Source organism: Malus domestica, chromosome 12 (genome assembly GCF_042453785.1).
Source record: "Malus domestica chromosome 12, GDT2T_hap1".
In the NCBI taxonomy this organism is placed as follows: Eukaryota; Viridiplantae; Streptophyta; class Magnoliopsida; order Rosales; family Rosaceae; genus Malus; species Malus domestica.
Genome location: NC_091672.1, coordinates 14340641 through 14348342, shown reverse-complemented (window position 1 = coordinate 14348342; position 7702 = coordinate 14340641). Strand labels below are relative to the sequence as shown.

Genomic DNA, 7702 nt, shown 5'->3' with positions numbered 1-7702 from the left:
CTACCAAGATCAAGCATGACAAATCGGCCGGAGGATTTTCCTTCCCTACAAGGGCCAGCTATTCTCGGAAGCCCGACTTCATTTGAAAAGTCAGGGGGAAAGGTAACCAATGAAGATTTGCAAGCCATCATGGTACAAGTGCTGAAAAGTATGGAGAAAATCACTCTAAAAACCAGAGGAGAAGTAAGCAGGTTCTGTTCTTTAACAGGGAGTCTGCAAAAAAGATTATATCTGGAGTTCTATACTTTAAAAAATGGTTATGACAGGGAAATAATGAGGAAAGAGAGCCCTGAGAAAGAACTAGTTATTCCCCTGTTTCCTTTCCTTTAGGAAAAGCAGGATAAAGGAAAAAACAAAGAAGGATCTGGAGTTAGTCAGCCAGTGTTGGAGGAAATCCTAGATGCTGAGTTACCTAGGGCTGGTTCGGTATGGGATACCGAACCAAAAATGGCATATCAAATCCCGAACCGAAAATTTTCGGGACGTAAATCTCATGACCGATCCCGAACCGAAATTTCGGGATTCCCAAATTTCGGGATTCCCGAAATATTTTCGGTATTTCGGAATTTCCCGAAACCGAACATCATCAGAATCCAAATCGTCTTAGATTAATATTGAAATCATCCGAACCTGCATTAAAAATCCAAATTGAAATCAGAGACATAGTGATAGTGAATCAGTGAAAGATTTATGGTCGAGAAAGAAGCAGAGTGAAGAGAGGGACCTCCTCCTGACCCGAGCCCCCAATTCGAAACCCTAAGCCCCAATTCAAAACCCTAACCTCAATTCGAAATCCCACACACACAGAGAATCACTGGAGAGAACCGGAGGTGGGGATGAAGCCATGAGGTGTGGTGGTGGCCGGAGTGGAGATAGTTCGTCGGAGTCAGATTGTTAGACGGTGGGTGGCTACTAAGCTTCAAATCCGAGAAAGAGAGGGAGAGTCTGAGACTGAGTGAAGGCAGATGAGAGGTGAAATGAAATGAGAGAGAGTGAGTAGGGATGTTTGGCTTGGTTTTGGATTGGGTGGAAGGAAAGGTTAGGTGGTTTCTGGGTTGTAGAGAGAGAGAGAGAGAGAGAGAGAGAGAGAGAGAGAATACGAGAGAGATGAGACAGAAAAAATGAGAGGGATAAAGGATTAGGTAGAGAGATTACCGATGAGACAGAAAATAGGGAAGAGAGAGAGACGACTCTGTCTTCAGAAAGCAAGGCCTTGCGTGACCCATCCCTTCCCATGTGCTTGAAGCAACGTTTGTCAGCACCACACCACACACACACTGACACATATACATATATACACACACACCGACACATATACATATATATACACACACACACACACATTCCAACACACACACACAGACACATATATATAATATACCTAATATAATATTGCCAACACACACACACAGACGCACACAGACACATATATATAATATACCTATAATATACCTAACCTAATATAATATTGCCAACACACAGACACATGCACACACATATATATAATATACCTAATATAATATTAATAAAGTTCGGTTCGGGATCGGGAATACCGAAAATTTCAAATTGTAATACCGATCCCATACCGAACAATTCGGGATCGGTTCGGTTTCGGTACTAAAATTTTCGGGATTTTTGGTTCGGTATTTTTTCGGTTTGGTTTCGGTATGGTTTCGGTATGGTTCGGGATTTTCGGTATTTTTTTCCAGCCCTAGAGTTACCCAACCCCCTATTATTTTCATTAGATAGTAGAGGGCAGAGCAGGCAAGAAAAAATGAAGTATGAGATGCCTCAGTCAATCGGAGAGCCCAGTGGAAAAGGCGAGCCTACCAAGGCAGACAAGCCTCCTTTTTATAGGCCCCCACCATAGGCCAGTAAAGGAGGAGATGCCAAATGGGGGAAGCTCGAACCAAGGAAGGAGATTTTCTCGGGCAATGATCGCAACTCGAAGTTGGAAGCCCCACAACCCTATACAATAATGTAGCTAACCAGCAACTCAAAGATGAGTTAGTTGAGTTAAGAAAGATGGTGGCCCATAATGCTTAACCCCAAGCTCGCCCAATGTTCAGGATCACCTACTAGAAGCCATACTCGGAGTACATTGATGAGCAAAATCCATTTCCACTCAACTTCAAGATGCTTGCGTTTCCCACTTTTAGTGGGGAAGATGGCATTATATCCTCTAGAGATCACATCTTCAAGTTCTCTAACCATTGCGTGGCTTTTGAAGACAATCCTAATTGTAAGTTAAGATTGTTTGGGAACTCATTGGTTGGCCTATCATCTCAATGGTATTCTCTGTTGCCCCCCCCCCCCCCAAAATTCTATTGATAATTGGGGGCAAATAGAGATGGTCTTCCATGAACAGTTCTAGGATGAAGCCTGATATGTCTATTAATGACCTGGTGAAGGTGAAACAATACAAACATGAGTCTACAAAAGACTTCATGATGAGGTTCAAAAGGACAAGGATGAGGTGCCAATTCTCTACTAATCATGCCCAACTCATATCCATTGTTCAAAAGGCCTTGAGGTTGCCTTTGAGAAAGAAGTTTTATGATGTACAGTTCAGTGAGTTGCAAGTGTTGGTGATTGCTGCCACAAAGTATGAGAAGCTGTTGCTCGAGGAATAACAGGTGAAACACTCATCTAAAGCTCATCCTTTCTACAAAAGAAAAGCTGCAATTCACCAAGTGGAGTTGGAAGAGGTAGAGCTAGAAGAGAGTGATGACCATAGAAGAGAATGGATGGATATGTGTGCGGTAGAGATGACTACCCCTTTAAACCTTTGATAGTGAAGGGGTTAATCCAGCCAGTTAAGGACCAGAAAGTGATGATGAATGATGGTGGATTTGTCCCCATGAAGCCCCCTAAATACCAGAGTTATTCCTTTGATTTAACCAAGGCCTCGGAGATTTATGAAGAGTTGGTGCGGGCAAGAGTGATTATGCCCGACAGTACCAAAAAGATGCCAAAACTAGAAGAACTAAGAGTAAAAAAATACTACAGGCTGCATTACACTTTCAATCACTCCATAACTAACTGTGTCCAGTTTAGGGATTGGATACAAGACCTTATAGTGAAAGGAAATTTACTATTGGAAAGACAGCAAGCCAATATGATGATTGACACGGATCCTTTCCCAGAAGCACCAATAAACATGACCAACTTGACGTGGGATAAGAAAAGGAAAAAGAAGGCTACCTAGGAAGTCAAAGAAGAAAGAAGGCAAGTTGAGAGGCCAACAAAATGAGCTATCAAGTTGCTTGAGAAGCCCAAAGCAACCATAGTCAAATGAGTGGTGTTATGCAGCAGGTGTAAATGTGAATGTGAGTTTGAAGTACCAGCATCAATATCTATCATTAATCAGGAGTTGATTAAAAGAAGAGAAAAAGAAGAACAAGAAGCCCGCAGAAGTATCTTGCGAACAGCTGAGAAAAAGACCTCAAGAAATGTTTTCCAAAGGTTGGGAGGTGATTCTCAACCAAAGGGCTCATCAGAAGTATTCATAAATTATGAAACCTCTGAAGAAATGGAAGACAGAGAAGCTAAAGTACCAAAATGGGTGGATGTAAGGCCACCCTAGCCAAGCTATGCCGGTAGAGATCATAAGAAGGGAAAGGATAATGAATCCAATCATGAAGAAGAATTTTGCCCAACTCGGGCAGAAATGGTATATGGTTGGAAATGATGGAAGACTCATCAAAGAAATATGAGCCTCTATGATCATGAGAATTTAGAGGTAGCACAAAGCTCACATAAACTCATTAAAAGTTCCTACTACCTGAGAAACCTTTGAAAATGTGAAGTTTGAGAAAATACTACATAAAGGAAGAAATCAACTTTAGTGGAGAAGCAAGAAGGAGGTAGAAAGAGCTTGTAGCAAGATTGAGGGAGAAAGAGATTATGTGCCACAAAACCCTTATCCGGAAAAATATAGAATCTTGAGGATAGCTCAAGAAGATATGGTGATGATGCCAACCCCTAGATGGAGCCTAGAAGCCATATGTTTTGGAACTATCTCACCTGAGAGGGGGATACCCTTACCTTTATTGATCGATACTCTTTGTGAAGTTCCAGGACCAATGCCAAACTTTGGCGTAAGCCCGAGCTGATGTTGCCCAAAGAAGTACAAGTCTGGTTAGATGAATTCATGGGCCACATCGGGGGTAAGAAAAAGGACTTACCTGAACCTAGCAGCTTCCATGTAAACATAACATATGTTTTATCTGCCATGTTTTGTCCCAAGCATGATCAACCTGCCACAATGGAAGGTGATTACTTGGCAACATAACCTATGATGGTACATGTTAGTGTCGAAGAGGCAGGAAAAGAGGAGTTGGGTAGAATAAGTTTGCCCGAGCTCACAAAGAAATAGCCCGATAAGGTGTGCATAGACATAATGGTCTTCAGTTGCCCGAACTTGACTCTAGCTAACCATCTGAAGCCTATATATGTAACTGCTCATCTAGAAGGAGTACTCTTCAAAAGGGTTTTTATTGATGAAGAAGTTACAGTCAATGTGTTGCCGTACAAGCAAATGAAGAGGATGTGTAGAAGTGATGAGGATCTCATCCCCACGGATCTAACTGTTTCCAGCTTCTCTAGAGCCGTCACTATAACTCATGAGATATTGTTCCTGGAGGTTGACTTGGGTTCCAAGCAAATCATGCTAGCCTTCTTCGTGGTGGACATCACTTCCGCTTATGGAGCTTTACTAGGCCAAGATTGGATTCATTAGAGTCTCTCTATGCCTTCCACCATACACCAACAGGTAGTAGTTTACCACGAGGAAGAAGCCATGAGACTAGGATTTTGGGAGATGGTGGAGGCCGAGTCATGGCCATTCCTCCCTATTGCTAATGTTGCAGAAGCCAGCTTTTACAATCCCAGTGTTGGGATTCTCCAATGCTTAGGAGCTGATAAGAGCGATCGCCCAACTATGGTGATGACACAAAAGCTTCTAGAACAAGGATTATTCCTCACCAAGGAAGAATGGGATAGGCCCCATATTGTCCTAACTCCCCAACACAAGTAATGACAAAATAAAGAAGAAAGGATTAAGCAGTTAAAGTTAGGTCCTTAATCAAAAGACTATTGGTGTATGGAAGAAAGAAGAAGCAGGAAAGGGAGAGCTTGGCCGACGAACAAGGGGAAGAAGCTTCAGGCAGCCAAAACCGAGGTGAAGAAAAGTTATTTAGAAGAGAGTTGGAAGTGGCCATACAAATGGGGCTAGAAAACTTATCCTAGAATCTAGAGTTAGTCGAGTTTTTGTATGCAGAGCCTGACAAGCCACCATCAGAGGTGCAAGACCCCTTGGAGACCATTGATTTGGGGACTAAGGAAGATCCAAGGCCTATACAGGTTAGTGGCCTGTTAGAAGTGGAGGATCGGGCAAAGATAGTCAACCTTTTGCATGAGTTCAAATACTGTTTTGCTTGGCATTATACTAAGATGCCAGGTTTAGATCCAACCTTAGTAGAACACATGATGCCTATTAAGGAGGGATATAAACCTGTAAAGCAAGCACCACGGAGGATGTCAAAGGAGATCGAGGAGAAAGTAAAAGAAGAAATTGAAAGGCTTATAAAGGCTGGATTTATTAGGCCTGCCAAATATGTTGAATGGTTGGCCAACATTGTACCCGTATTGAAAGTTATAACTAAAGCAGTTCGATGTCGTGTTGACTATAAAACCATTAATGGAGCTACACCTAAAGATGAACATCTTATGCCTATGGCTGACTTATCCTTAGATGTAGTTACCAAACACAAAGTCCTATCATTAATGGATGGGAATGCCGATTATAATAAGATAAAAATGGCTAAATAAGATATACACAAAACAGCTTTTAGATGCCAGGTCATGTGGGAGCATATGAATACTTAGTCATGCCATTCGGGTTCAAAAATGCTGGTGTAACCTATCAAAGATCGATGAATGCAATTTTTCATGACTTAATCGGTCATAGTGTGGAGGTATACATTGATGACAGCGTGGTGAACTCTTAAACTGAAGAATAACACTTGATAGACCTCAGACAAGCTTTAATAAGAATGAGGATCCATAAGCTAAAAATTAATCCAAAGAAATGTGCTTTCGGGGTAAGGTCGGGCAACTTTTTGGGATTTCTTGTTCATCAAAGAGGTGTAAAGATTGACAAGAATAAAGCTCGGGCAATAATGTAATCATCTCCTTCCACCAATAAAGCACAACTGTAAAAGCTGCTGGGAAAGATCAACTTCTTGAGGAGATTCATTGCTAACTTGGCAAGCAAGATTCAGCTGCTAACTCCTCTGCTAAGATTGAAAGACAAAGAAGAGTTTGAGTGGGGGCCCACCACACCAGGAGGCTTTTGACAAAATAAAGTCTTACTTGACTTCTCCACCATCACTCATGCCAGCTCAAACGGGGAAGCCTTTAAAGCTTTATATTTCTACCTTTGAAAAGTCAATGGGAAACTTGCTAGCCCAAAACAATGAAGGTGGGAAGGAATAAGTAATATACTACCTCAGTAGAATCCTTACTGAGGTAGAGACAAGATATACACTAGTGGAGAGGTTGTGCTTGGTTCTATACTTCACTGCCTGCAAACTAAGGCATTATATGTTGCCTTGCCACATCCACATCATCGCCAAGACAAATGTGATCAAGTACATGTTGTCAAAACCAATGTTAACTGGAGAATTGGAAAGTCGATTCTAGCACTATCAGAGTTCAGCTTTCAATATGTGCCTCAAAGAGCAATCAAGGGACAAACAATTGTAGACTTCTTAGCTGAGCACCAAGAGTCTTAAGAGGAAATTATCACCATCCCAGGAACTTTAGAGGTAGCCAATGTTTGAATCCCACCAAGTAGAGCCTTTTCGGGGAGAGAATAATGATTCAGCAAGAGATAAAAAGAATAACTAGCCTCTAGATCACTCCTTGGAGATTGTATTTTGATGGTTCTTGCACTCAAAACACTGCTGGAGCCAGGATTGTCATCATTGATCCCAAAGGTATTCACCATTATTATTCATTCCTACTCGATTATCAAGAACCTACCAGCAATCGAGCATAGTATGATGCATTGATAATTGGCTTGGAGATCTTGAGAGTTAGGGGCAACTGAAGTTGAGGTGTTTGGTGATTCAGAATTGGTGATCAATTAGTTAAATGGAGAATACAAGTGCAGACACATTGCCATGAAAGGTTACTATTTGGCATCTACACAATTATTGAGTTATTGGGGCACTGAGATATCAGTCAGCCATATCCCTAGAGAATCAAACGCAATTGCTAATGAGATGGCACAATTGGCTTATGGAGCACAGATCCAAGAAATGAAGTTTGAAGGGGATATAGAAGTTCAGAAAAGACATCTCCCTTCTATCTTCGAAAGGGGATTCAGTTTAGATATGATGAATGAAGAAATAGAGATAAAGGATTGGAGGACACCTATTGCTCAATATTTGAAAGATCCATCATTCCCCACACGTAAGAAAAATAGACAACAATCAACTAAGTATGTTTTGTGGGAGAAAAATCTATTAAGAAATACTTCAGTTGGACTTCTATTGAAGTGCTTAGTCCAAGAGGGTAATGGCCGAAGTACATGAAGGAATTTATAGGGCACATCAAGCTGGAACTAAGATGAGATGGTTGCTTAGAAGATATGGCTATTTATGGCCCGAAATAGAGAAAAACTGCAAGGCTTATG

The 7702-nt window shown here is 41.4% G+C and overlaps 1 long non-coding RNA gene across 1 annotated transcript; it reads right to left on the bottom strand.

Annotated features, from left to right (window-relative positions):
- Positions 1-595: 595 nt before the first annotated feature.
- On the bottom strand, positions 596-1310 carry LOC139190088 (uncharacterized). The gene is made up of 2 exons (XR_011574085.1): positions 725-1310; positions 596-630 (listed from the first exon to the last, which is right to left on the bottom strand). It is a non-coding gene; the product is annotated as an uncharacterized lncRNA (long non-coding RNA).
- Between the last annotated feature and the right edge of the window lie 6392 nt (positions 1311-7702).